The 27,292-nt window shown below is 47.3% G+C and overlaps 1 pseudogene; it reads left to right on the forward strand.

The window, feature by feature from the left end:
* Positions 1-24,163: 24,163 nt before the first annotated feature.
* Positions 24,164-26,355, forward strand: LOC101000347 (annotated as a pseudogene).
* Positions 26,356-27,292: the final 937 nt, after the last annotated feature.

The raw sequence follows: 27,292 nt of genomic DNA on the forward strand, positions 1-27,292 counted from the left end.
CTCAAGTTGTCTGTTACCTGGCCCTGGGATGATCTGGGGTACAGAGGAGCTGCAGAGCCAGCCTGTGGACCTCCTGTCAGGGTTTCCTGTAGGCACTGCTCACCTCTCCTCCACCTTCCCAGAGCTTCACTGCCAATGAGCAGAAAGTCCAAAGAATTGGGAAAGTATCTGCAGAGACCCATCTTAAACTATGTACAGGCTTCCAGAAAACAGTCATTTGAGTGGAGACCAAGTTAGGCTGTGGGTTGGAGAGGGCTGGGATAAAATGACAGTGACATTTGTTTTTCTACCAAGAGACCCTAGTGCCTCTGTTGGGAGGTGGGGGAGCTTCTACACTGAAGTGGGTTAATCTCTGAACTGCTCCTCTAGGGCTGAGGCACCCCGGCCATGCGTGATGCCCTGAGCAGGAGAGTCTGACCAGGAGCGGGCACCAGAGCACAGTGCAGGTCAGAGTTGCTAAAGCCCACACCATGGGTGGCCTGGGGCTCTGGGGATTCCCTGGAGTGGCTGTGGACTGTTGAGCCTGGCAATATATTTTACATCACTTTTTTTTTTTTTTTTTTTGGAGACGTAGTCTCACTCTGTAGCCCAGGCTGGAGTGCAGTGGCATGATCTTGGCTCACTGCAACCTCCACCTCCTGAGTTCAAGCGATTCTCCAGCCTTGGCCTCCTGAGTAGCTGGGATTACAGGTGTGCGCCACCACACCCAGCTAATTTTTGTACTTTTAGTAGGGATGAGGTTTTACCATGTTGGCCAGGATGGTCTCGAACTCCTGACCTCATGATCCATCCGCCTTGGCCTCCCAAAGTGCTGGGTTTACAGGCATGAGCCACCGTATCTGGTCTACTTTTTTTTTTTTTTTTTTTGAGACAGAGTCTCACTCTGTCACCCAGGCTGGAGTGCAGTGGCATGAAATCGGCTCACTGCAACCTCCACTTCCCGAGTATTCTCCAGCCTTAGCCTCGCGAGTAGCTGGAATTATAGGCATGTACCACCACACCTGGCTAATTTTTGTATTTTTTGTAGAGATGAGGTTTCACCGTGTTGGCCAGGATGGTCTTGAACTCAGGTAATCCACCTGCCTTAGCCTCCCAAAGTGCTGGGATTACAGGTGTGAGCCACCGTGCCTGGCTTTTTGTATTTATTTTATTTTATTTTTTTGAGATGGAGTTTTGCTCTTGTTGCCCAGGCTGGAGTACAATGGCACAATCTCGGCTCATTGCAACCTCCGCCTCCCGAGTTCAAGCAATTCTCCTGTCTCAGCCTCCTGAGTAGCTGGGATTACAGGTGCACACCACCACGCCTGGCTAATTTTTGGTATTTTTAGTAGAGACAGGGCTTCACCATGTTGACCAAGTGGTCTTGAACTGCTAACCTTGTGATCTGCCCGCCTCAGCCTCCCAAAGTGTTGAGATTACAGGCATAAGCCACCGCGCCCAGCCCACTTTTTGTATTCTTTTAAAATAGAGAAGTGGGGCCGGCTGCGGTGGCTCACGCCTGTAATCCCAGCACTCTGGGAGGCTGAGGCGGGTGGATCATGAGGTCAGGAGATCCAGACCATCCTGGCTAACATGGTGAAACCCCGTCTCTACTAAAAAATACAAAAAATTAGCCGGGTGTGGTGGCGTGCGCTCGTAGTCCCAGCTACTTGGCAGGCTGAGGCAGGAGAATCACTTGAACCCAGGAGGCTGAGTTTGTGGTGAGCCGAGATCTCACCATTGTACTCCAGCCTGGTGACAGAGCAAGACTCCTCCATCTCAAAAAAAAAAAAAAAAAAAAAAAAAAGAAAAGAAAAGAAAAGAAAATCTGACTCAGGTGTGACCCCAAAAATCATCCATCCAAAATGTCCATTCTACAGATAGGGAACTCGTGACCCAAAGAATAAAGCTTGTCCAAGATCAAACTGAAGCTCAGGATTTGGGAATAGAAACCAAGGGCAAGGATGTAAATGGGATGTCCATCACTTACTTATTTATTTATTTATTTATTGTGAGATGGAGTCCTGCTCTGCTGCCCAGGCTGGAGTGCAGTGGCTCAATCTCGGCTCACTGCAAGTTCCACCTCCCGGATTCACGCCATTCTCCTGCCTCAGCCTCCCGAGTCACTGGCACTACAGGCATGCTCCACCACACCCAGCTGCTGTTTTTGTATCTTTTGTAGAGACAGGGGTTTCACCATATTGGCCAGGCTGCTCTCGAACTCCTGACCTCAGGTGATCCACCCCCTTGGCCTCCCAAACTGCTGGGATTATAGGCATGAGCCACTGTGCCCAACCTGGGTCACCAATTTCAGGGGCTAGTAAATCAAGCACAGGCTTATTCCCCCCTCGGTGCCTGGAGTGCCCTGTAATGGCTAGTTCAATAACCGCCTCGAACATCTTAAGGTAAGACAAGACATAGTCATGAATATTTAAAGTCCTTCACTGCTCTCCAGGAACCTCCCCTCCCTCATTAGTGTACGTGTTGGGGAAACATACACGTCATTGAAATTTAAGTGCCATGATGATGAACCTTTTTTTTTTTTTTGAGACAGGTTTTGGCTCGGTCTCTCAGGTTGGAGTGCAGTGGTGAGATCATAGCTCACTGCAGCCTTGACCTCCTGGCCTCAAGCCGTCCTCCCACCTCGGCCTCCTGAGTAGATGGGACTACAGGCGCACACCACCATAACTGGCTAATTTTTGTACTTTTTCTAGAGATGGAGTCTCACTATGTTGCTCAGGCTTGTCTCAAACTCCTGGGCTCCAGCCATCTTCTGGCCTTGGCCTCGCAAAGTGATGAAATTATGGATGTAAGCCTGGTGAGGATGAATGTTTTGTCTGCTTTGTTCAGGGTAATGGTCTCTGTGCCCATGACAGTGACCACACCTATGCATAATAGACAATGAATAAATACTTGCTGAGTGGCTGAATGAATCAAGTACTCACTCTGCACACAGCCCTATTTCTGGATTTTTGAGGTGCTTCAATCAACAGATATTTACCAGTGGCTTTCTGTGTGCAATATACCATGATGACAGTCATGGAGTCAGAAAAATTTTAAAGCCACTGTTCATGTCCTAATAAGAGTTGCCATCTATTAGCGTAGAAGACAAACCACAAGTCGTAAGTGTAGCGATAATAACATGGCAAAGATGAAAGGGGTGAGCAAAGCCATGGGGGCGAGCCAGGCAGGTGGACGGACTTGCAGCCATGCTCCGGGGCCTCCCGGGGAGATGGCACGCACGTCCAGGTGGGAGAAGAAGTCGGCTTTCAGGACAGGAGGAGGGACAGCATTCCAGGGCTGGGGCCAATGTCTTCCTTATCTTCCATCTCTCAATTCTGCATTCTTCCTTCTCGCTCAACACAGTGGTGGGGACTGAATTCCCGAATTCCTAAGACTTCCCTTTCCCGGGGAACTCGGTCACTGTCCTGCCCACCTCTCCAATGGCTCCTCCTATCCCTGGCCACATCCACCTTTGGATGCTTCTTGCTGTCACACAGTCCCACAGCCAGCCCCACAACTGAGCGCCCACAGTGTTTAGAATCCTGCAGCCGCTGGCCCCAGGCTTTGACTCCACGGGCTAAGGCCTTTAAGGACATCAGCAGGACTGAGCCAAAGGAGCTCCGCCCACCCAGCCAGAGAACACTGATGCAGGGAGATGGAAACAGGATTTAGTTACAGAGACCTTGTTTACACAAAGATATTCTAAGAGAACTCATAGATGGGAGGGAGTTGAGTCTTGGCTGCTGAAGCAGGCGAAAAGAGAAGTAAACTGATCTCCATGGACCATGGAGAGGTTCTGGGCAGATGGCACTGTGGGAAGAAGACAGGAGCAATGGCTGGACGGAAGGCAGGTGTGCTTTGAGTGTGACAGACAGTGGAAGACTGGGTTCAGCAGGACCCTAGGGGTTCCAGGTCTTGTCACAGCTTTCTTAAGATATAATTCAGGCAGGCCGGGCGTGGTGGCTCAAGCCTGTAATCCCAGCACTTTGGGAGGCCGAGGCGGGTGGATCACGAGGTCAGGAGATCGAGACTATCCTGGCTAACATGGTGAAACCCCGTCTCTACTAAAAATACAAAAAACTAGCCAGGCGTGGTGGCGGGCGCCTGTAGTCCCAGCTACTTGAGAGGCTGAGGCGGGAGAATGGCGTGAACCCGGGGAGGCGGAGTTTGCCGAGATCACGCCACTGCACTCCAGCCTGGGAGACACAGCGAGACTCCGTCTCAAAAAAAAAAAAAAAAAAAGATATAATTCAGGCTGGGTGCGTGGCTCAGGCCTGTAATCCCAGCACTTTGGGAGGCCGAGGCGGGCGGATCACTTGAGATGAGGAATTCGAGACCAGTTTGACCAACATGGAGAAACCCCGTCTCTACTGAAAATACAAAAATTAGCCGGGGGTGATGGTGGGTGCCTATAATCCTAGCTACTTGGGAGGCTGAGGCAGAAGAATCGCTTGAACCTGAGGGGCAGAAGTTGCAGTGAGCAGAGATCGCGCCATTACACCTCAGCCTGGGCAAAAGAACGAAACTCCGTCTCACATACACACACACACAGACACACAGACACACACACACACATAAATGGAGTGATACACACGGTCCTCTGTGACTGCCTTCTTTCCTTTGCATGTGCTTCCAAGGTTCATCCATGTTGGAGCGTGGATCAGTACCTCATTCCTTTTCACGACTGGTGAATACTCTAGTGTAAGATAAACCACATTTGGCTGATGGACATTTGGGTTCTTTCACCTTTGGCTACCACGAACATACCATGAATGTTTGTGTACGAGTTTTTGTGTGCGTATGTTTTCATTTTTCTTGGATATAATCTAAGCGGAATTACTGGGTCAAATGGTGATACTGGTTAGCTTGGGAACTGCCAGACTATCTCCCAAAGGGGCTACAACGCTTTACATTCCCACCAACAGCATTGAAGGGTTTCATTTATCAACACGTCTCCAACTTCTTGCCAACACTTGTTATGACTTGTCTTTTTTTACTATACCCATCCTAGTGGGTGTCAAGTGGCATCTCAGTGTGGTTTGGATTTGCACTTCCATGATGACAATCGATACTGAGCATCTTTTCATGTGCGTTGGGTAGTTTGTGTGTGTGTGTGTGTGTGTGTGTGTGTGTGTGTATATATATATATATATATAGTTTTTTCTTTTTTCCAGGTTGGAGTTTTGCTCTTGTTGCCCAGGCTGGGGAGCAGTGGCACAATCGTTGCTCACTACAACCTCCTCCTGGGTTCAACCGATTCCCCTGCCTCAGCCTCCCGAGTAGCTGAGATTACAGGCATCCACCACCAGGCCCGGCTAATATTTTGTATTTTTAGTAGATATGGGGTTTCACCATGTTGGCCAGGCTGGTCTCGAACTCCTGACCTCAGGTGATCCACCCACCTCGGCCTCCCAAAGTGCTGGGATTACCGGCATGAGCCCCCATGCCCGGCCAGTTTGTATATCTTCTTGGGGGAAATTTCAGACCTTTTATCTATTTTTAAAATTCAGTTGTCTTTTTATTATTGTCTTGTAAGAGTTCTTTATATATTTGATATGTTTGGGTCACAGGGACAGATCCCTCATGAATGGCTCAGTGCCCTCCCCATGGTAATAAGTGAGTTCTCACTCTCTTAGTTCACTTGAGAGCTGGTTGTTAAAAGGAGTTTGGCACCTCCTTGCCTCTCTCCCACTCTCACACTTGCCATGTGATGTGCCTATTCCCTCTTTGCCTTCTGCCGTGATTATAAGCTTCCTGAGGCCTTCTCAGAAGCTGAGCAGATAGGCCGGGCGCGGTGGCTCAAGCCTGTAATCCCAGCACTTTGGGAGGCCGAGACGGGCGGATCACGAGGTCAGGAGATCGAGACCATCCTGGCTAACATGGTGAAACCCCGTCTCTACTTAAAAAAATACAAAAAACTAGCCGGGCGAGGTGGCGGGCGCCTGTAGTCCCAGCTACTCGGGAGGCTGAGGCAGGAGAATGGCGTAAACCCAGGAGGCGGAGCTTGCAGTGAGCTGAGATCTGGCCACTGCACCCCAGCCTGGGCGACAGAGCCAGATTCCGTCTCAAAAAAAAAAAAAAAAAAAAAAAAGACGCTGAGCAGATGTAGGTGCCTGCTTGTACAGCCTGCAGAACCGTGAACCAAATAAATGTCTTTGTAAATTACCCAGTCTCAGGTATTTATTTATAGCAGTGCAAAAAGGACTAACACAATATTCTAGATATGAACTCCTTGTCAGGTATATTATTTGCAAATATTTTCACCCATTATGTGGGCTGTCTTTTCATTTTATTGATAGTGTCATTTGAAACACAAAAGTTTTTAATTTTGATGAAGCCAAATGTATCTATTTTTTATTATGTTGTTTGTGCTTTTGACATCATGTCTAAGAACCCAAGCTCACAAAGTCTTAGACCTATGTTTTCTTCTAAAAGAGTTATAGTTTGGGCTCTTACATTTTGGTCTTTGGTCTATTTTGACTTAATTTTGTATATGGCATGAGGTGGGCATACAACTTCATTCTTTTGCATGTGGATATCCAGTTATCCCAGAACCATTTGTTGAAAAGACTATTCTTTTTCCACTGAATGGTCTTTGCAGCCCTGTTGAAAATCAGTTGACCATAGATAGATGAATTTATTTCTGGACTCTCGATTTTATTCCATTGATCTATATGTCTATCCTCATGCCAGTACCACCATCTCTTAGTTACTGTTGCTTTATAGTAAATTTTGAAATCCAGAAGTATGAGTCCTCCAACTTTGTTCTTTTTCAAGATTGTTTTGGCTACGCTGCTGCATCGAGTACCCATACAAATTTTAGAACCAGCTTGTCAGTTTCCACAAAGGATCCAGTCATTATTTTGATAGAATTGCATTGATTCTCTAGATCAATTTCAGAGGTACCAACATCTTAACAATATTCCCACCCACAAACATGGAAAGTTTTATTTAGGTCTGTCTTAATTTCTTTCAATGAAGTTTTGTAGTTTTTAGAGTATAAATTTTATACTTCTCTTATTAAATTTATTCCTATATACTTTACTATTTTGAGGATATTTAAAATGTAATTATTTTCTTGATTTTATTTTTGAATTGTTCATTGCTAGTATATATTTTTTATTTTTAATTTCTTTTTTTACATTTTTTTAAGAGGTGGGATCTTGCTATGTTGCCCAGGCTGGTTTTGAACTGCTGAGCTCAAGCAGTCCTCCTTGGCCTCCCAAAGTGCTGGGATTACAGGCATGAGCCACCACACCCGGCCCATTGCTAGTAGATAGAAATACAATAGATTTTTGCATAGCAATCTTTTTTTTTTTTTTTTTTTTTTTGAGACGGAGTCTCCTCTGTCCCCCAGGCTGGAGTGCAGTGGCCGGATCTCAACTCACTGCAAGCTCCGCCTCCCGAGTTCATGCCATTCTCCTGCCTCAGCCTCCCGAGTAGCTGGGACTACAGGCGCCCGCCACCTCGCCCAGCTAGTTTTTTGTAGTTTTTAGTAGAGAAGGGGTTTCACCATGTTAGCCAGGATGGTCTCGATCTCCTGACCTCGTGATCCGGCCGTCTCGGCCTCCCAAAGTGCTGAGATTACAGGCTTGAGCCACCGCGCCCGGCCTGCATAGCAATCTTTTATCCTGCAAACTTGTGGAATTAAAAGGTTTTTGTGGGCCGGGCGCGGTGGCTCAAGCCTGTAATCCCAGCACTTTGGGAGGCCGAGGCGGGTGGATCACGAGGTCAGGAGATCGAGACCATCCGGGCTAACATGGTGAAACCTCGTCTCTACTAAAAATACAAAAAACTAGCCGGGCCCGTTTGCGGGCGCCTGAAAAAAAAAAAAGGTTTTTGTGGATTCCTTAGGATTTTCTGTGTATCCTGTGGATTCATCTGGAATAGGGATAGTTTTACTTCTTCCTTTCCAATCTAGATGACTTTTATTTCTTGTTTTTGTTTAAAATCTCTACTATAAGGTTTAAAAGAAGTGATGGTCTTCTAAGTTCCTAATCTTAAAACTGGGGTAAGGCAAGCTTTTAGTGTCATATAAAAAAAAAAAATTACCCAGATAAATGTCAAGAATCTTACCCCTGTGTTTTCTTCTTCTAATAGTTTTGTAGTGTCCAGTCTTAAGTTTATGTCTTTAATCTATTTTAGTTGATTTTTGTACATGATGTGAGGTAAAGTTCCAATTTCATTCTTCTGCATGTAGACATCTAGTTTTCCCAACATTGAAGAGATTATCCTTTCCTCACTGTGTTTTCTTGGCATCCTTGTCAAAGATAAGTTGACCATAGATGAGTAGATTTATATCTGGGTTTTCTATTCCATTCTATAGGTCTATGTGTCTGTTTTATGCCAGTACCATACTGTTTTGATTAGTGTAGCTTTGAGTTTCTGTTGTTGTTTTGTTTTTGAGACAGTGTCTTATTCTGTCACCCAGAATGCAGAGTTGTGATCATTGTAACCTCCAACTCCTGGGCTCAAGCAGTCCTCCCACCTCAGCCTCCTGGGTAGCCAGGACTGTAGGTGCATGCCACCATGCCCAGTTTAAATTTTTTGCAGAGATGGGATCTTTTTATGTTGCCCCGGCTGGTCATGAACTCTTGTAATATATGTTGAAAACAAGAGCTGTGATGCCTCTAGCTTTTCTTCTTGCTCAAGGTTGCTTTGGCTATTTGGGGTCTTTTGTGGTTCCACACGAATTTTAGGATTTTTTTCTATTTCTGTAAAGAATGCCATTGAGGGCCGGGCGCGGTGGCTCAAGCCTGTAATCCCAGCACTTTGGGAGGCCGATCCACTTTGGGTGGATCACGAGGTCAGGAGATCGAGACCATCCTGGCTAACATGGTGAAACCCTGTCTCTACTAAGAAATACAAAAAACTAGCCGGGCGAGGTGGCAGGCGCCTGTAGTCCCAGCTACTCGGGAGGCTGAGGCCGGAGAATGGCGTGAACCCAGGAGGCGGAGCTTGCAGTGAGCTGAGATCCGGCCACTGCACTCCAGCCTGGGCGACAGAGTGAGACTCCGTCTCAAAAAAAAAAAAAAAAAAAAAGAATGCCATTGAGGCCGGGTGCAGTGGCTCATGCCTGTAATCCCAGCACTTTGGGAGGCCAAGGTGCATGGATAACCTGAGGTCAGGAGAAACCCCGTCTGACCAACATGGTGAAACCCTGTCTCTACTAAAGATACAAAAAATTAACTGGGTGTGGTGGTGCACACCTGTAATCCCGGCTATTTGGGAGGCTGGGGCAGGAGAATCACTTGAACCCAGGAAGTAGAGGTTGCATTGAGCCAAGATCATGCCATTGCGCTCCAGCCTGGGCTACAAGAGTGAAATTTCATCTCAAAAAAAATAAAAATAAAAAAAATAAAAGATAGGCCGGGCACAGTGGCTCATGCCTATAATCCCAGCACTTTGGGATTATAGGAGGCCAAGCCAGGTGGATCATCTGAGGCCAGGAGTTCGAGACCAGCCTGACCAACATGGAGAAACCCCTCTCTACTAAAAAAACAAAAAACAAAAAACAAAATTAGCCAAGCATGGTGGCACATGCCTGTAATCCCAGCTACTCAGGAGGCTGAGGCAGGAGAATCTCTTGAACCCGGGAGGTGGAGGTTTCAGTGAATTGAGATCATGCCATTGCACTCCATCCTGGGTCACAAGAGTGAAACTCTGTCTCGAAAAAAAAAAATAAAAGAAATAAAAGAAAATAAAAAATAAATAAACTTTCCTCTCCTTAACCCACTCTATGTGTATGTGTCATTAATCTCAGCGTGAGATGACAAACCCTGTCTCTACTAAAAATACAAAAATTAGCTGGGCGTGGTGGTGCGCGCCTGTAATCCCAGCACTTTGGGAGGCCAAGGTGGGTGGATCACCTGAGGTCAGGAGTTTGAGACCAGCCTGGCCAACATGGTGAAACCCCTTCTCTACTAAAGATACAAAAAATTAGCTGGGCGTGGTGGTGCACGCCTGTAATCCCAGCACTTTGGGAGGCCGAGGTGGGTAGATTACCTGAGGTCAAGAGTTTGAGACCAGCCTGGCCAACATGGTGAAACCCCTTCTCTACTAAAGATACAAAAAATTAGCTGGGCGTGGCTGCACACGCCTATAATCCCAGTTACTCGGGAGGCTGGGGCAGGAGAATCACTTGAACTCGGGAGGTAGAGGTTGAAGTGAGCCAAGGTCACACCATTGCACCCCAGTCTGGGCGACAGGGCAAGGCCCTGTCTCAAAACCAACCAACCAACCAACCAAACAAACAAAAAAGCAACTCTTGCATGCAAGCCATCAGGGAGGTCAGGTCTTAAGCATGAGCTGCCTAATTCTCCTTATTCGGCACCCTGTAAATGAATGCCCTCCTTTCCCCCTATGCAAACCTCAGTGTGGATGTTTGGCCTCACTGTGCCAGGCAAGCAGACTCCAATCTGGTCTGGTAACACTATTCTCTATTAGACTTATTTATGTTCTAACCTTTATTATTTTCTTATTTCTGCTAACTTTGATTTTAGTTTGTTCTTTTTCTAGTTCCTTTAGATGTAAGGTTAGTTGCTTATTTGAGACCTTTCTTCTTTTTTAGTATAGGCATTTATCACTACAAACTTTCCTCTTAGTATGTTGTGTTATTTTTTTTATGTGTCTTGAGATACTGTAAACCAAAGATGAAATTCTAAGCCCCACAACTGACAGAATGGATCCCTCCTCTCAGCCGAGGGGATTCCAAAGTAAACTTAAGAAACTAGTTGAGTTTCTTAAGTTTCCATGATGGAAAGGGGGTTGGACATGCCTTGTTATGGCCTCCTCCCTTTGGAATTCAGGCACAACTCCCAGCATTAACGTTAAAACAGAGATCTTAAGACTGACAAAACAGTCTTTGTAGTAATAAAAATTTGACACCAAATTCTAAACTGACCCTAGTATAGCATCACATGACAGACAGAAGGCCCCAAAAGAAATTAAAATATTTTACTTCAAAATATATTTCCTTGCCATATTTTGAAATGGCCCTCCAATGCTGTCTCTTGTGGGGAGAATTCTCATTCTGTAAAGAATTCCCTTCCTTTTCCAGGTCTTTCTCTGATCCTGAAGAGATTAGCTGTGAGTCTAGCACCTTTTAAAGGTCTGAATAGGAAACATTTGCCATCTATTGCCTCTAAAGGCAGCCACCTATGAGACTTCATCTACATAGTAAGAACCTTGATCTCTAGGACCTTTTTTTTTTTTTTTTTTTTTTTTAGATGGAGTCTCACTCTGTTGCCCAGGCTAAAATGCAGTGGCTTGCCCAGGCTGGAATGCAGTGGCTCGATCTCAGCTCACTGCAACCTCCACCTCCTAGGTTCAAGCAATTCTCCTGTCTCAGCCTCTCAAGTAGCTGGACTACAGGCACATGCCACCACACCCAGCTAATTTTTTTGTATTTCTAGTAGAGATGGGGTTTCACCATATTGGTCAGGCTGGTCTCAAACTCCTGACCTCTCAGGTGATCCACCCGCCTCGGCCTCCCAAAGTGCTGGGATTATAGGCGTGAGCCACCATGACCAGCCAGTCTCCAGGACCTATCTTTATTTATTTATTTGTTTTTGAGATGGAGTCTCCCTCTGTCGCCCAGGCTGGAGTGCAGTGGCCGGATCTCAGCTCACTGCAAGCTCCACCTCCCAGTTTACACCATTCTCCTGCCTCAGCCTCCCGAGTGGCTGGGACCACAGGTGCCCGCCACCTTGCCCAGCTAGTTTTTTGTATTTTTTAGTAGAGATGGGGTTTTACCATGTTAGCCAGGATGGTCTCGATCTCCTGACCTCGTGATCCGGCCGTCTCGGCCTCCCAAAGTGCTGGGATTACAGGCTTGAGCCACCACGCCCGGCCTTCCAGGACCTATCTTAATGTGGACTCTACTGATTCCAGGTCTTTGGATAATAACTCTTTCAACCAATTGCCAATCAGAAAACCTTTTAATCCACCTATGACCTGGAAGTCCCCCATTTTGAGTTGTCCTGCCTTTCTAGACCAAATCGATGTATATCTTACATGTTCTGATTGGTGTCTGTCTGTAAATTCTGTCCCCCTAAAATGCATAAAACCAAGCTGTAACCTAACCAACTTGGGTACATGTTCTCAGGACCTCCTGTGAATGATGGAACTGTGTCATGGATCATGGTCCCCACATTTGGCTCAGAATAAATTTCTTCAAATATTTTACAGAGTTTGGGTTTTTCATCAACAATATATTTTTAAAATTTTTATTTATTTTTTAGATGGAATCTCTGTCACTCAGGCTGGAGAGCAGTGGCACCATCTCAGCTCACTGTAACCTAGCCTCCCAGGTTCAAGTAATTCTCCTGCCTCAGCCTCCTGAGTAGCTGGGACTACAGGCATGTGCAACCATGCCCGGCTAATTTTTGTATTTTTAGTAGAGACAGGGTTTCACTATGTTAGTCAGGCTGTTCTCAAACTTCTGACCTCCCAGTGATCTGTTTGCCTCAGCCTCCCAAAGTGCAGGGATTACAGGCTTGAGCCAGTGCGCCTGGCCTTCAACAATGTCTTTAAATTCCCTTTTGATTTATTTGACTCAATGATTGTTCAAGGGTAGGTTGTTTAATTTCCATGTATTCGTGACTTTTCCCATTTTCTTGCTGTTATTGATTTCTAGTTTCATTTCATTGTGGTCAGAAAAGATGCTTGTAATGATTTCAACCTTCTTAAATGTGTTAAGACTTGTTTTGTGATCTGACATGTGACCTATCCTGGAAAGTGTTCCGTGTATGCTTGAGAAGAACGTGTATTCTGCAGCTGGGTGGAGAGTTCTGCGTGTGTCTGTTAGGTACTGGTCTATAGTGTTGTTAGAGCTAGCTTTGTTGTTGATTTTTTGGAGACAGAGTTTCGCTCTTATTGCCCAGGCTGGACTGCAATGGTATGATCTCCGCTCACCGCAACCTCCGCCTCCCGGGTTGAAGTGATTCTCCTGCCTCAGCCTCCCGAGTAGCTGGGATTACAGGCAAGTGCCACCATGCCCGGCTAACTTTGTATGTTTAGTAGAGACAGGGCTTCTCCATGTTGGTCAGGCTGGTCTCGAACTCCCGACCTCAGGTGATCCGCCCGTCTCGGCCTCCCAAAGTGCTGGGATTACAGGTGTGAGCCTCCGCGCCCAGCCTGAGTCAGCTTTTTACAGGTTTTCTGTATGGATGCCCTATGCACTCATGTATGTGGGGTACTGAAGTCCCCTCCTATTATTGTATTATTGTTTTTTTTTTTTTTGAGACGGAGTCTCGCTCTGTCGCCCAGGATGGAGTGCAGTGGCCGGATCTCAGCTCACTGCAAGCTCCGCCTCCCGGGTTCACGCCATTCTCCTGCCTCAGCCTCCCGAGTAGCTGGGACTACAGGCGCCCGCCACCTTGCCCGGCTAGTTTTTTGTGTTTTTTAGTAGAGACGGGGTTTCACCGTGTTAGCCAGGATGGTCTCCATCTCCTGACCTCGTGATCCACCCGTCTCGGCCTCCCAAAGTGCTGGGATTACAGGCTTGAGCCACCGCGCCCGGCCTATTGTATTATTGTTAATTACTCCCTTCAGACCTGTCAATACTTGTATTATATATTGAAGTACTCTGATATTGAGCTCATATATTTATAATTATTATATATGCCTACTGAATTGACCTTTTATCATCACATGATGACCCCTTGGCTGTCACTCTGCTCTTCCATTTACTGAGATGCTTGCACTCACGTGGTTTTATGCTACCAGCTTGTCTCAAGGGTTTTAGGGCCCACTCATCCCCATTGCACAGTGTGTAGCAAAGGCATCTCCTACCTCTGTCTTGGCCCTCTGAAGAGATGCACTCCAACATTCCTGTGGTGCTGGGATTCCTCTCCCGCATACTCCTGGCTGCTTTGGTAAGTGGTGAAATCTTCGGAGGCCTCTGTGGTACGACCTCACCTGGTGGGTTTACCAGCCTTACACGGCATCATCCATCTGAGCACGCTCACGTCACTGAAACTTCTCATTCCTTCTCCCACTGTCTCTGGCAATGTGGGCCTTTTTAACCTCACTTAGTTCTAGTGCCAGTGTAATTACATGTTTTGTTTTATTTTTTTGAGACAGAGCCCTGCTCTGTCGCCAGGCTGGAGTGCAGTGGCGTGATCTTGGCTCACTGCAACCTCCGCCTTCTGGGTTCAAGCGATTCTCCTGCCTCAGCCTCCAAAGTAGGCGGGACTACAGGCATGTACCACCAAGCCCAGCTAAGTTTTGTATTTTTAGTAGAGACAGGGTTTCACCATGTTGGCCAGGATGGTCTCTATCTCTTGACCTCGTGATCCACCCGCCTCAGACTCCCAAAGTGCTGGGATTACAGGTGTGAGCCACCACGCCCGGCCACAGTGACATGTTTGTACCAACTTCTGGAGTCCTTTTCCGCATGACAAATCTTATATCCCGGGGGAGTGCTTCCAAATTGAGGAAGTCCTCATCTTCCAAATTTGTTTCTCCCTGCCCTTGACTCAGGCCCTCAGATCCAGCCCCATGAGGACTCTCCCCATCCCTGCTGGTCCATGGGGACTAGGTCCTGTAGCTTCTTTGGAGCAAAAGATCATCTCTCCCTTTTCAGACTAGCACATACCCAGCTGGGACACACCGTGACTTAACCCTCGATAGTGGCCTACTGGCCAGATTGTGAGGTGGAGGAAGATCTGAGGCGGGTGATGTGGTTTTGCAGGGGAGTGGCCTCTGCACTGTCTGCAAGCGAGAGAGGAATGCTCCCTAAATAAGGAGGAGGGAGCCAGTTCTGCAGACTCGGAGGATTTGGGAAAATCTGGTGATTCAGGATTTGAGGTTGCATCTTGCCCCATCCATGCTTCATGGTCCCCATAATTTTCCAACCAGCTCATGACCTTGGTGTGGCAGGCCTGTTCAGATGGGGAGTTCCTCTTTTTTTTTTTTTTTTTTTTGAGACGGAGTTTTGCTCTTGTTGCCCAGGCTGGAGTGCAATGGCATGACCTCGGCTCCTCGCAACCACCTCCTCCAGGTTCAAGCGATTCTCCTGTCTCAGCTTCCCAAGCAGCTGGGATTACAGGCATGCACCACCACGCCCAGCTAATTTTTTGTGTATTTTTAGTAGGATAGTGTTTCTCCATGTTGGTCAGACTAGTCTCAAACTCTCGACCTCAGGTGATCCTCCCGCCTCAGCCTCCCAAAGTGCTGGGACTACAGGTGTGAACCACCGTGCCCAGCCGGAGTTCCCCTTCTTTGGGTGCAATTACTCACAATTAAGACCTGGGCCCGGGCCTCAGCTTTCTCCATCCTTCCGAGGCTTTACATGCTCCGAAGGAAATCCTGCAGCTTTTCTCATTTAGCTTTAAATTGCTGATTAATCAGGCTCTGCTTAGCTGCAGCCACTCCAGTCCCACTCTCCTGACAATGACTGGCTCTCCCACATTCATCATTCACTGGTACATTCCCTTCCACCTCTGCATCCACCAGCTGTGACAGTTTGAACAATGGTACCTCTGCTCTGTGCGGGGGCATGTACCCACTCCATCCACCCCCAGCAAAAGGGTCCTTATCAGCAGCCAGGCAGTGGGTGATCCAGAGCCAGAATCCCATCTTAGCATCTTCTTCCTCAGACCCCTCCTGGCCTAGCGGTCACAGGTTGGGCTCTCCGGAAGCAGTATCTGAGAGGGACGTTAGTGTGCAGGTTTCTTAGGGAGTGCCCTGTGATCGTCACCCACAGAAGAGAAGAGAACGAAGCAGGGTCAGGAAGAGGCAGAAACTGGCTGCCTTCAGTGGAGGCCTCAGCCAACCCATGTGTTTATCCGCACCCTAGAAGGGTGTTGCTGAAGGAAATTAGACTGGTTGGGTGGAGGCACGTTTAGAGAGGCCTGACGGCTGAAGGCTGTCTGCCAATAGCATTCCCAGCAGTGTGGCCAAGAAACGTTTCTTTTCCAAAGGCGGATCTGGATGGTCAATTGCAGTGTCCCCTTTAGAGGGAGTGGAAGAAAAGTGAGACGCATGAGAAGCTGGAAACACCAGCTGCCATCATCACCCTCATCATTGTTCCTGTTGTTGCTTTTAACCTGCTCCTTCTGTTGCTACTGGAAGTGCTGCAGGGGCTTTGGTATCTACACAGGGCTCAGTGACCAAGAGTTCAGAATAAGTAGGGCCCTCTAGATCACTCGGCCTCCTCCAGCAAAGATGTCAATCTGGAGACTGGGAAAGGTGGAATGGTCTGGAGACTATTCTCATAGTTCACAAAGCCAGCTGCACACTGGAATCACCCGGGTACATTTTTTTTTCTTTTCTTTTTCTTTTCTTTTCTTTTCTTTTTTTTTTTTTTTTTTTTGAGATAGAGTCTCACTCTGTCGCCCAGGCCGGAGTGCAGTGGCACGATCTAGGCTCACTGCAACCTCTGCCTCCCCGGTTCAAGCAATTCTCATGTCTCAGCCTCCCGAGGAGCTGAGACTACAGCCGCCCACCACCACGCCCGGCTAATTTTTTTTTTTATTTTTACTAGAGACGAGGTTTCACCATGTTGGCCAGGCTGGTCTCGAACTCCTGACTTCAGGTAATCCACCTGCCTCTGCCTCCCAAAGTGCTGGGATTACAGGCGTGAGCCACCGTGCCCGGCCGGGAACATTTTTTAAACTATGTCTGGCTCTACCCTCATAAAACTATAAAATTATTTTAATGGTCTGGAGTTGTAGTTGGGATATTCCGTTTTATCTTGTTTTTTGAAACTCCCCAAATACTTATAACGTACAGGCTGACAAGAACACCTGATTCAATCAGTTCTCTGGGCCCCGACTTTACAGATGCAGAAACCAAGACCAAGAGAGAAGGAGAGATTTGTCCAAGAACACACGGTAGTTAGTGGGAGGAGCCAAACCAGAGTCCTAAACCTTGACCCATTTTCCCACCATTCAACACCGCTCCTCGGACTGAGCAGGGCCTGGTCCTGCAATGAGCTGCAAACCGTCCGTGGGATGACAACTGTACAACTTTCATATTACATCAGCCCTTACTTTGTGGAGGTCCCAGGGACTTCTCGGTATAAGGTTAGGCTCAAGGAGTTCCTAGTCAGGAAAAGCTCCTTAGCGTGGGCTTGAGTAAAGGCCAGGTTGGAATTCAAAAGTTGGAGGACAGCAGAACTTCCATTCCGACTGATGGGCCAGGAGGGAAGGGGGCTCAGCAGAGGTGCATGGAGACCAGTGTGACAGATGCAGGGAGAGCGGTGGGCCACAGGAAAAGGGAAGTGAGACTGGGAGGGAGAGGCCAGGCAGGGCCATGAAACCCCAGCCACCAAACCCAGGGCTATGAATGGGTTTGAGACTTGGACCAGAGTCAATGGGGACTTGGAAGCTGCTTGAGCCTGGGAGGCACCTCGCCAGGGGAGAGCTTAGAATGTGGCTTCTGGGAGCAGGCATGGTGTTCAGGTGGACTGAAGGCTGAGACTGAGAGCAAGGAAAAGGCCACAGAGTCGCCCTTGTGTTCTGGGAAGGTGGGGCCCAGGTGCCGCTCCAGCACTTGTCAGAGCTGTCGTCAACATTTATTATATTAGAACCCGGCGTGGTGGTGCGGTGCCGTAGTCCCAGCTACTCAGGAGGTTGAGGCAGGAGGATCACTTGAGCCCAGGAGTTCAAGGCTTCAGTGAGCCGTGATCTGAGATCATGCCTGTGAGTAGCCACTGCACTCCGGTGTGGACGATATAGATAGCAGGACCATATCTCTAAAAAAAATATATAGAGTTCTGCTCCTCACCCTGCCAGCAGGAATCAGTGGCACAGGCACAGGCTACTAATGTGGGTGTTAACAAGAGTGAGCAGCACCCAACCCCTGCTGGGTGAGGGCTGGGGACAGCAGGTGTGACTGATACACTGGGCAAAGGTGCCTCCCCTCCTGTCTCTGGCCTCTGGGCCTCTGGGCCTGATGGGCTCCAGCCTAATCCCAGCACTTCCTTTCCGGATGCTTGAAGGGAAAGCTCCACAGCTCTTGGTGTGCTGCAGGCTCTTAGCCCAAATGCTCCCCTCCTGAACCCTCGTTGCTCAACATGGAACAGAGTCTGGCCATCCCATCCAATACGCCACCAGAGAAAGAGACGGATAAAAATGAGCCCAGGGCCAGGCGAGAGGCACAAATGAAGACTGGACAGCAAACGGCACAGGGAGAACAAATCTCAGAATGGATAGATCGAAGGCACCAAATAAGTATGACAACAGACAAAAGCAGAGCAGGGAGCTGGCACCGTGCCACACGGGAAAGTCACTGGCAAAGAACCGCACTGAATCGTTTTCCGTCTCCCAAACTCTCGGTGCCTTTCCCTCTCTGTGTGTGTGTGTGTTCGTCTGCGCCCGTATGTACACTTCTACTTCCGTGAGATTCAAATTAAGCTGGGGAAGAACAATGGGAAAATTTTCTGAATAGGGGCTATCTTGGCCTGTGTTGCTATAAATGAACACCTAAGACTGGATAATTTATAAAGAAAAAATGTCGGCCGGGCGTGGTGGCTCACGCCTGTAATCCCAGCACTTTGGAAGGCCAAGGTGGGTGGATCACCTAAAGTCAGGAGTTCGAGAACAGCCTGGCCAACATGGCAAAACCCCATCTCTACTAAAATACAAAAATTAGCCGGGGACGGTGGTGCACGTCTCTAATCCCTCTTCCTGTATGTTACAGGCTGAATTGTGTCCCCCACTCCCAAATTCATATATTGACATCCAAATCCCCAGTACCTCAGAATGTGACTGTATTTGGAACCAGGGCCATTATATCGGTGGGCCTTAACCCAATATAACTGGTGTCCTTACAAGAAAAACATTATTCCTCCACCCACAGAATTCGCTGTTGGGAAACCAGAATAGTGTCAGAAATAGTGGCAGGAAACATGGACTCGAATAGCGGAAGGGAGGTGTTTTTATTACTTAGCTCTCCCACCCTCAGTGAAAAGAGACAAGTAGGAAAGAATTCTGATTGTCAGTGAACATAGCACTCAAGAAATTGTATACCAGGCGCAGTGGCTCATGCCTGTAATCCCAGCACTTTGGGAGGCCAAGGCGGGCGGATCATGAGGTCAGGAGATTGAGACCATCCTGGCTAACACAGTGAAACCCCGTCTCTACTAAAAATACAAAAAATTAGCCAGATGTGGTGGCGGGCACCTGTAGTCCCAGCTACTCGGGAGGCTGAGGCAGGAGAATGGCATGAACCCGGGAGGCGGAGCTGGCAGTGAGCTGAGATTGCGCCACTGCACTCTAGCCTGGTAGACAGTGAGACTCCATCTCAAAAAAAAAAAAAAAAAGAAAAGAAAAGAAAATTTGTTAAGTCTATAAAATGATAGTTTAAAGCATGGTGGTATGGTCTGAATGTGTCCAACCCCCAAAGTTCATGTGTTGGAAACTCGGTCCCAATGCAGCAATGCTGGGAGGTTGGGCCTAATGGGAGGTGTTTGGGTCACGCGGGCTCCACCCTCATGAATAGATTACTGCCATTTTTACAGGAGAAGATTCATTACTGTGGGAGTGAGTTCCTTATAAAAGCACCAGTTCAGCTACCTCTTGCACTATCTCTTTCTCTCTCTCTCTCTCTCTCTGTTTCTCACTCTTTCTTTCCCCTTCCACTATGGGACCACCCAGCAAGCAGACCCTTGCCAGATCCTGGAGCCTTCCAGAACAGTGAGCTAATAAATTTCTGTCCATTATAAATGATAAGACCCTTCTCTGATACCTCAAAATGATGTATGGGTGTGACTAGGAGGGCTTTTAAGAATGTTAAAGAAGGTGATGTCACTGAAAATGGTGTAATAGAGAACTCCAAAACCCATCCCTCCACTAAAGCAACAATTAAACTGGCAAAAAATGTCAGAATTTACTTTTCCTGAATTTTGGGATAATAAAAAACAACCACCGAGGGACTGCTTAATGAAAAAGAGGCAGCTAAATTTTTAGTAAGAGGTATTGTGGCATTTCAATGTAACCCCCAACCATCTCTCAATCCCCAATTCAGAAAGCAGCCATGGAGATGGTGGCCCACATTCCTGGTGCAGCTTGCTTGTGCCAGAGAGGCCAATAAGGTCCTTGTTCTCAAAAAGCTGTGGTTGTATTTTTCGACCGGTGTGGCAGCACCCAGAGGGGCTGACTCAGAGGCTTGCCTTTGTTTCATCACCCTCAGAACTTTCAGCATTGCAGCCACCTTCCCAGCGGTGTTTGTCAAAAGTATTTAAAGGCATATGCCAGCTGTAGCCACCTGGAGCAAGGGAAAACAGATGGGGCCAGAAGCAGACACACGAGAGCACCTAGGAGGGAAGAGGCTGGGGAGGGAGAAACATGGAGAAATAAAGGCTTCGAAAAGCTCCTGCATAGCCGGGCACGGTGGCTCACCCTCCCAGCACTTTGGGAGGCCGAGGCGGGCACACCATGAGGTCGGGTGGGCGGACCATGAGGTCAGGAGATCAAGACCATCCTGGCTCACACGGTGAAACCGTGTCTCTACTAAAAATACAAAAATTAGCTGGGGGTGGTAGCGGGCGCCTGTAGTCCCAGCTACTCGGGAGGCTGAGGCAGGAGAATGGCGAGAACCTGAGAGGTGGAGCTTGCAGTGACAGAGCGAGACTCTGTCTTAAAGGAAAAAGAAAGAAAAAAGAAAAGCTCCTGCATATACCAGGAAATCTAGAGAAGCCAGGTGCATGCCCAAGGCTTGACACATGCTCCAAAAAGAACTGAGCAGACATGAAGCTTATTCCTCTGGCTGATCTCTAGACTCTGTGCAAGCAGGGATAAAAATTAAAGCAGAGTTGTATGAGGTCTGGCTAAGCACTGATGGAGCGCCTCAACTCAGAACAAATCTGCAAAGTGTGGAAGAGGTTTTTTTAATTCTTTTCATTTTATTTCTTGGTTTTATGGCTACAGATAATTAAGGATCATTAACATTGACCACTAAGGAAAAGGAACAGAGAATTCAGTGACCACACACACACAACAAAGAATAGTTTACAAAGATAATTTTAAAAGACACTGGGCCAGACGCTGTGGCTCACGCCTGTAATCCCAGCACTTTGGGAGGCCGGGACGGGCAGATCACAAGGTCAGGAGATCGAGACCATCCTGGCTAACACGGTGAAACTCCGTCTCTACTAAAAATATAAAAAATTAGCTGGACGTGGTAGTGGGCGCCTGTAGTCCCAGCTTCTCGGGAGGCTGAGGCAGGAGAATGGCGTGAGCCCAGGAGGCAGAGCTTGCAGTGAGCCGAGATCGCGCCACTGCACTCTAGCCTGGGTGACAGAGTGAGACTCCTTCTAAAAAAAAAAAAAGCCAAAAAGTAGAACCCAAATATTCACCAACTGATGAATGGAAAAATAAAATGTGGCCAGGCGTGGTGGCTCACATGCCTGTAATCCCAGCACTTTGGGAGGCCGAGGCGGGTGGATCACCTGAGGTCAGGAGTTTGTGACCAGCCTGATCAACATGGTGAAACCCTGTCTCTACTAAAAATACAAAATTACAAAATTAGCTGGGTGTGGTGGCACATGCCTATAATCCCAGCTACTTGGGAGACTCAGGCAGAATCTCTTGAATCTGGGAGGTGAAGGTTGCAGTGAGTTGAGAGGCCATGCACTGTATGATTCCATTTACATGAAATACTCAAAACAGGCAATTCCTTTATGAAGACAGAAAGTAGACTAGTGGTTGCCTTGGGCTGTAGAAACTGGCAGATGTGATGGTTTATTTGTCACCCTGACTGAGGAACAGAGTGCCCAGATATTTGGTCAAACATTATTCCAGGTGTGTCCGTGAGGGTGTTTTTGGATGAGATTAGCATTTAAATCAGTAGACTGAGTAAAGCCCACTGCAAATGTGGGTGGGCCTCATCCAGTCAAATTGCAAATGTGGGTAGGCCTGATTAGAACAAAGAAAACCCTCCCTTGAGTAAGAGACAATTCTTCTGCCTTTGGACTTAAACTACATTGCTTCTTCCTGGGTCTTGAGCCTACTGGCCTTCAGATGGAAGTTACACCAGTGGCTCTCCTAGCTTTTAGGCCTTTGGACTTAGACTAGAACAAAACCATCAGCTCTTCCGGGTCTCCAGCTTGCTGACTGACCCTGCAGATCTTAGGACTTGCAAGAGCCAATTCAAATACATATATGTCCTATTGGTTTCCTTTCTCTGGAGAATTCTGACTAATTCAGGGGAATTGGGAGGTGACGGTTAAGATTTCATTTTGGGATGATAAAAATATTCTACAATTGACTTTGGTGATGGCTGCATAACTGTGACTATATTAAAAGCCACTGAATTCTATGGCATGTGAGTTCTATCTCAATATAACGTTAGCTATTTTTGTATGGTATATGAATCACATTTCATGATAACATATAGCTACTTTTTTTTTTTTTTTTAAGAAAAAAACTGTTTTTAAAGGCATTTTATACAGTCATTGTATATACTTTATTAAAGACCTAGAGGCAGAGGCCCTAGAAGGAGCAGGGGTCGCCAGCCACACGGAGATTCCCAGCCCTCTTCTCCTGCTTGGGTTCGCGTACTCAGGCTCACCCCTACGGGTGGGCCTCTTGGACGCAGCAACCCCCCGAGACAGCGCCACGGGTGTGGGACACTTCCTCCTTTCCAGCTGGCCAGGTGCTCTTGGGCAAGTCATTGTCCCTCATCCCAAGTATGTCTCCATAAGGTGTGGGACAGCCTTGTTCCACAGAGGACCGAGCATGGGGGCAGGTGGAGGCCCGAGCCAGAGGGGAAAGACTGTCGCCATCGTGCAGCAAGGAGGACAGGCAGTTCCAGACAAGCACGTGGGGTGGGGCGGGGCCGGGCCGGCATGACGTCACAGGAGCCCCATTGTGACGCACGCACAGCCTCAGCTGGGATTGGCCGGGAGGGCGTGGGCCGGGGATAAAGTGAGAGTTCCAGGGCCCGACCCTGGCCAGAGTCTGGGCAGAGAGACTCGTGCTCCTGCTTCTCCTGCGTGGGCCTTCCTTCTAGTTAACCCGGAACTCTGATCCCGCTGAGAAGGCCACGCTCACCTGTCTTGGGTCCCCTAAGTCCCAGGCCTTGTCTGCATGTCAGCCCAGGGCTGGAGCTGCACCTCTATGCTAGGTCTGCCAGGCCTAGCCTCTGACTGCATTCCAGGCTTCTTGCCCTTCTAACTTTCCTGCAGCCTCCCTGCCTCGCGCCCAGGTCTGTCTGGGTCGAGGTAACCAGGGTCGGGTGGCGGCCTCGGGAAGCCGATGTACTGTGGGAAGTGTGGATGCCACGTGGCAGTGCCTCCATGGGAAGCCGTGCCTCCAGCGCAGGGACAGACGTCCTCAGTGAGGCCCACTGTCCAGCCGGACATCTCTAGAGCCTCCGGGACAAATTTAGACTGAAACCCATTGAACCTTTGGAAACATTCATCAAATAAACTGAATTGGGGGCATAGGAACAGAAATAAATGAAGGTCATTCCCTGCAGAGAAGAACCAAAACCACAGAGAATGAAGAACTAGGTTTTAGAATAGGAGCATCTAAAAATAGTTTGTACTGCTGCAGACAGGCTGCCTTTTTGCTCATGATGACAAGAAACATCAGAACCTCAAAATAGGGCTTAGAGGAGCCACCTTTCCCCACAAAAAAAGGTGTGGATTGTACCTCTCTTTCCTTTAAAGAACCTCAGGATTGGTTAATGGTTCTGTGGGATATGGGGGCCTAAGTCCTGGCCCAGAATTTCTTGAAGTGTTTGGGGTAATCTGTAATCAATACAATTTTATTCTTAGGAACATTTTCAGCAGCGCACGGTGACTCAGGCCTGTAATCCCAGCACTTTAGGAGGCGGAAGCGGGTGGATCGCTTGAGCCCAGCAGTTCAAGACTAGCTTGGGCAACATGGCAAAACCCCATCTCTATAAAAGGAAAAAAAAAGGAACACTTTTCTTCAGAAAGAGAAGATGCCAATGGACTGAACCATAGATTAAACATGTTTTTCAAAAAATCTCCAGGCCAGCGCAGTGTCTCATGCCTGTAATCCCAGCACTTTGGGAGGCCAAGGTGGGCAGACCACTTGAGGTCAGCAGTTCCAGACCAGCTGGGTAAGGTAGTGAAACCCCATCTGTACTAAAAATACAAAAATTAGCTGGGCATGGTGGCAGGCGCCTATATTCTCAGCTACTCAGAAGGCTGAGGCAGGAGAATTGCTTGAACCTGGGAAGCGGAGGTTGCAGTGAGCCAAGATCGTGTCATTGCACTCCAGCCTGGGCAACACAGTGAGACTCCGTCTTGGGGAAAAGAAAAAAAAATCTCTATAAAGATGCAAGAGTCCTTACAATATTATCAAAATGTGAATGGAAGCCTAAAGCAGAAAATCTCTTGGTTGGGGGGACAGCAAAAGGCTCTTTAAAGGAAGATATTCCACATAAAAAAGCCCTAAGCAGCTCGAGGTAGTCTGTGAAAATGGTTCGCTAGTCACTTGACCTCCGAGAACCCCACAAAATCATGCAAATCAAGAGGTTCCAATCTTCATGTTCACTTTAAGGTATGCAATTCATAGTTGTGATCCAAGAGTTCCTCGTGTTCCACTCAAAAAAGAACACTTGTGAACCTGCCCAGGCCATCAAGGGTATGCATATTTGAAAAGCCACGAAGTATCCAAAAGATGTCACTTTACAGAAACAGTGTGTACCATTCTGACGTTACAATAATGAAGTTGGCAAGCAGTGGGGCTGGACACAAGGTCGGTGACCCAAAAAGAGTGCTAAGTTTTTGCTGCACATGCTTAAAAATGCAGCGAGTAATGCTGAACTTAAGGGTTTAGATGTAGATTACCTGGTCATTGAGCATATCCAAGTGAACAGAGCACTGAAGATGCGCTGCTGGACCTACAGAGCCTATGGTCGGATTAACCCATACATGAGCTCTCTCTGCCACACTGACGTGATCCTTACTGAAAAGGAACAGATTGTTCCTAAACCAGAAGAAAAGGTTGCCCAGAAGAAAGAGATATCCCAGAAGAAACTGAAGAAACAAAAACTTACGGCACGGGAGTGAATTCAGCATTAAAATAAATGCAATTAAAAGGAAAACAATAGAGGAAAATTAATGAAGGCCATTAAAGGAGGTAACGTTGTGCAATGAGAATTCAAAAATAGATTTGTTGCAAAGATTAAATGAAATAATGCATGTAAAATACAGTACAAGGAAAATAATAGGTCCTCAGGAAAAAATATTAGATAAAATAACAAAGATCTGCATTTCCAGACCACTCAGAATTAGTTTGTGAATCATTCTGTGGTGATTCACACCAGATTTACACCAATTCTCTGGCCAATTTACACATCCATCAAGCATCACAAGAAGTTCACACAATCTGGATTCTGAGCATGCAATCAGAGTGATTAGATTGGACTCCATATGGCCTAATCAGAGAAAGAGTAAATTTAGAGGAGAAATGAGAAAGGGAAAAAGAAAACCAACATTACAACAAAGTACTTAGAAAAAGGGGCCCATTCACACCATGGTGTCTTTAGGTTTATGTGACTCCACTGTAAATATTAACAGCAAACTTAGTTGCCACTCATGCTTGAAGAGAAGCTAGAAGTAGGTTAAATTATACACCTCAGCCCTACAGCACTTGTCAACTCTGTACCCATGAAGTCCTAAATTCTGACATATCTGTTGATATTGTTTGAATGTGTCCTCCAAATTTTGTGTGTTGGAAACTAAATCCCCAAATTCACCTGTTTATTGGAGGTGAAGCCTTTAGGAGGTAATTAGGATTAGATAAGGTCATCAGGGCAGAGTCCTATGATGGGACTGGTGGCTTTATAACAAGAGGAAGAAGGACCTGAGATAACATGCACACTTTTGCCCTCTTGCCATGTGACGCCTTCTACGATGTTATGACACAGCAAGAAGGCTTTCACCAGATGCTGACACCATGCTGTTGGACTTCTCAGCTCCCAAATAAACTTATTCTTGAGCTAAATAAACTTATTCTTTATAAATGACCCAGCTTCCCCAGGTATTCTGTTATAGCAACAGAAAACAGATCAAGATACCTGTGAAAGCCTAAATACACTAGGCACACTAAATATCAGGAATCCAAAAATTGCTCTCTCTGGAACCCATTTCCATACATTACTTCCCTTAATCCTTACAATAACCCTTTGAGATAGGTTATACTCCACACATTTTAGAGTTGAGAAAACTGGCAAAGAAAAATTGGGTGGCCTATCCAAAGTCACACAGCTAGCAGGTAGAAAGGACTTGAGCCCCTGTCCTGACATCTGGCCCTCTGGCGTAGTTGCTACCTCTTTCTTGGTAGAATGGATCTCCATACCTTAGATCTTCCTTATTTGTGTTGCTGAAGACATTTTTAAAATTTTATTTATTTATTTATTTATTTAGAGATGGAGTCTCATTCTGTTGCCCAGGCTAGAGTGCAGTGGCACAGTTTTGGCTCACCACAGCCTTGGTCTCCTGGGTTCAAGCTATTCTCCTCCCTCAGCCTCTCGAGTAGCTGGGATTACAGGCACGTGCCACTATGCCCAGCTAATTTTTGTATTTTTAGTATAGACACGGTCTCACCATGTTGGCCAGGCTGGTCTCAAACTCCTGACCTCAAGTGATCTGCCTGCCTAGGCCTCCCAAAGTGCTGAGATTACAGGTGTGAGCCACCACGCCAGGCCCATGAAGACATTTTAAACCCAGAAAAGTAAATTCCGATTAACAATTAGAATAGGCCAGGTGCAGTGGCTCACACCTGTAAACCCAGCACTTTGGGAGGCCGAGGCGGATGGATCACTTGAGGTCAGGAGTTCGAGACCAGCCTGGCCAACACAGCAAAACCCCTTCTGTACTAAAAATACAAAAATTAGCCGGGGGTGGTCGTGCGTGCCTGTAATTCCAGCAACTGGGAAGGCTGAGGCATGAGCATAGCTTGAACCTGGGAGGTGGAGGTTGCAGCGAGCCGAGATCGCACCACTGTACTCCAGCCTGAGTGATAGAGCGAGACTCTGTCTCAAAAAACAAAACAAAACAAACAACAACAAAAAACCCGATTAGGACAAAGCTCTCTCTTTTACAATGAATATCATATATCAGGTTGGAAGACAGCTGTGGTAGTCCAAGAAAGACAGCCTCATATTCATTAATGGTGACAGAATTACAGAGCTCTGTCTGCCACTGGGCTTCTCTCTGCGCACAGCCTTCACTAATAAGCCACACTCATCATCAGCTGAATTTGTGAGCATTGAGGAAGCGTGGCCTTTGGGTTTCATAAAGTACCGAGTCCAGCTCTCTAGGCTGAAAAACATCTCCAAAGACAGGGTCAGCCAAAATTGTCATGGGGGCAAAGATAAATGG

This window comes from Papio anubis, chromosome 17 (genome assembly GCF_008728515.1).
Source record: "Papio anubis isolate 15944 chromosome 17, Panubis1.0, whole genome shotgun sequence".
Taxonomy (NCBI): domain Eukaryota; kingdom Metazoa; phylum Chordata; class Mammalia; order Primates; family Cercopithecidae; genus Papio; species Papio anubis.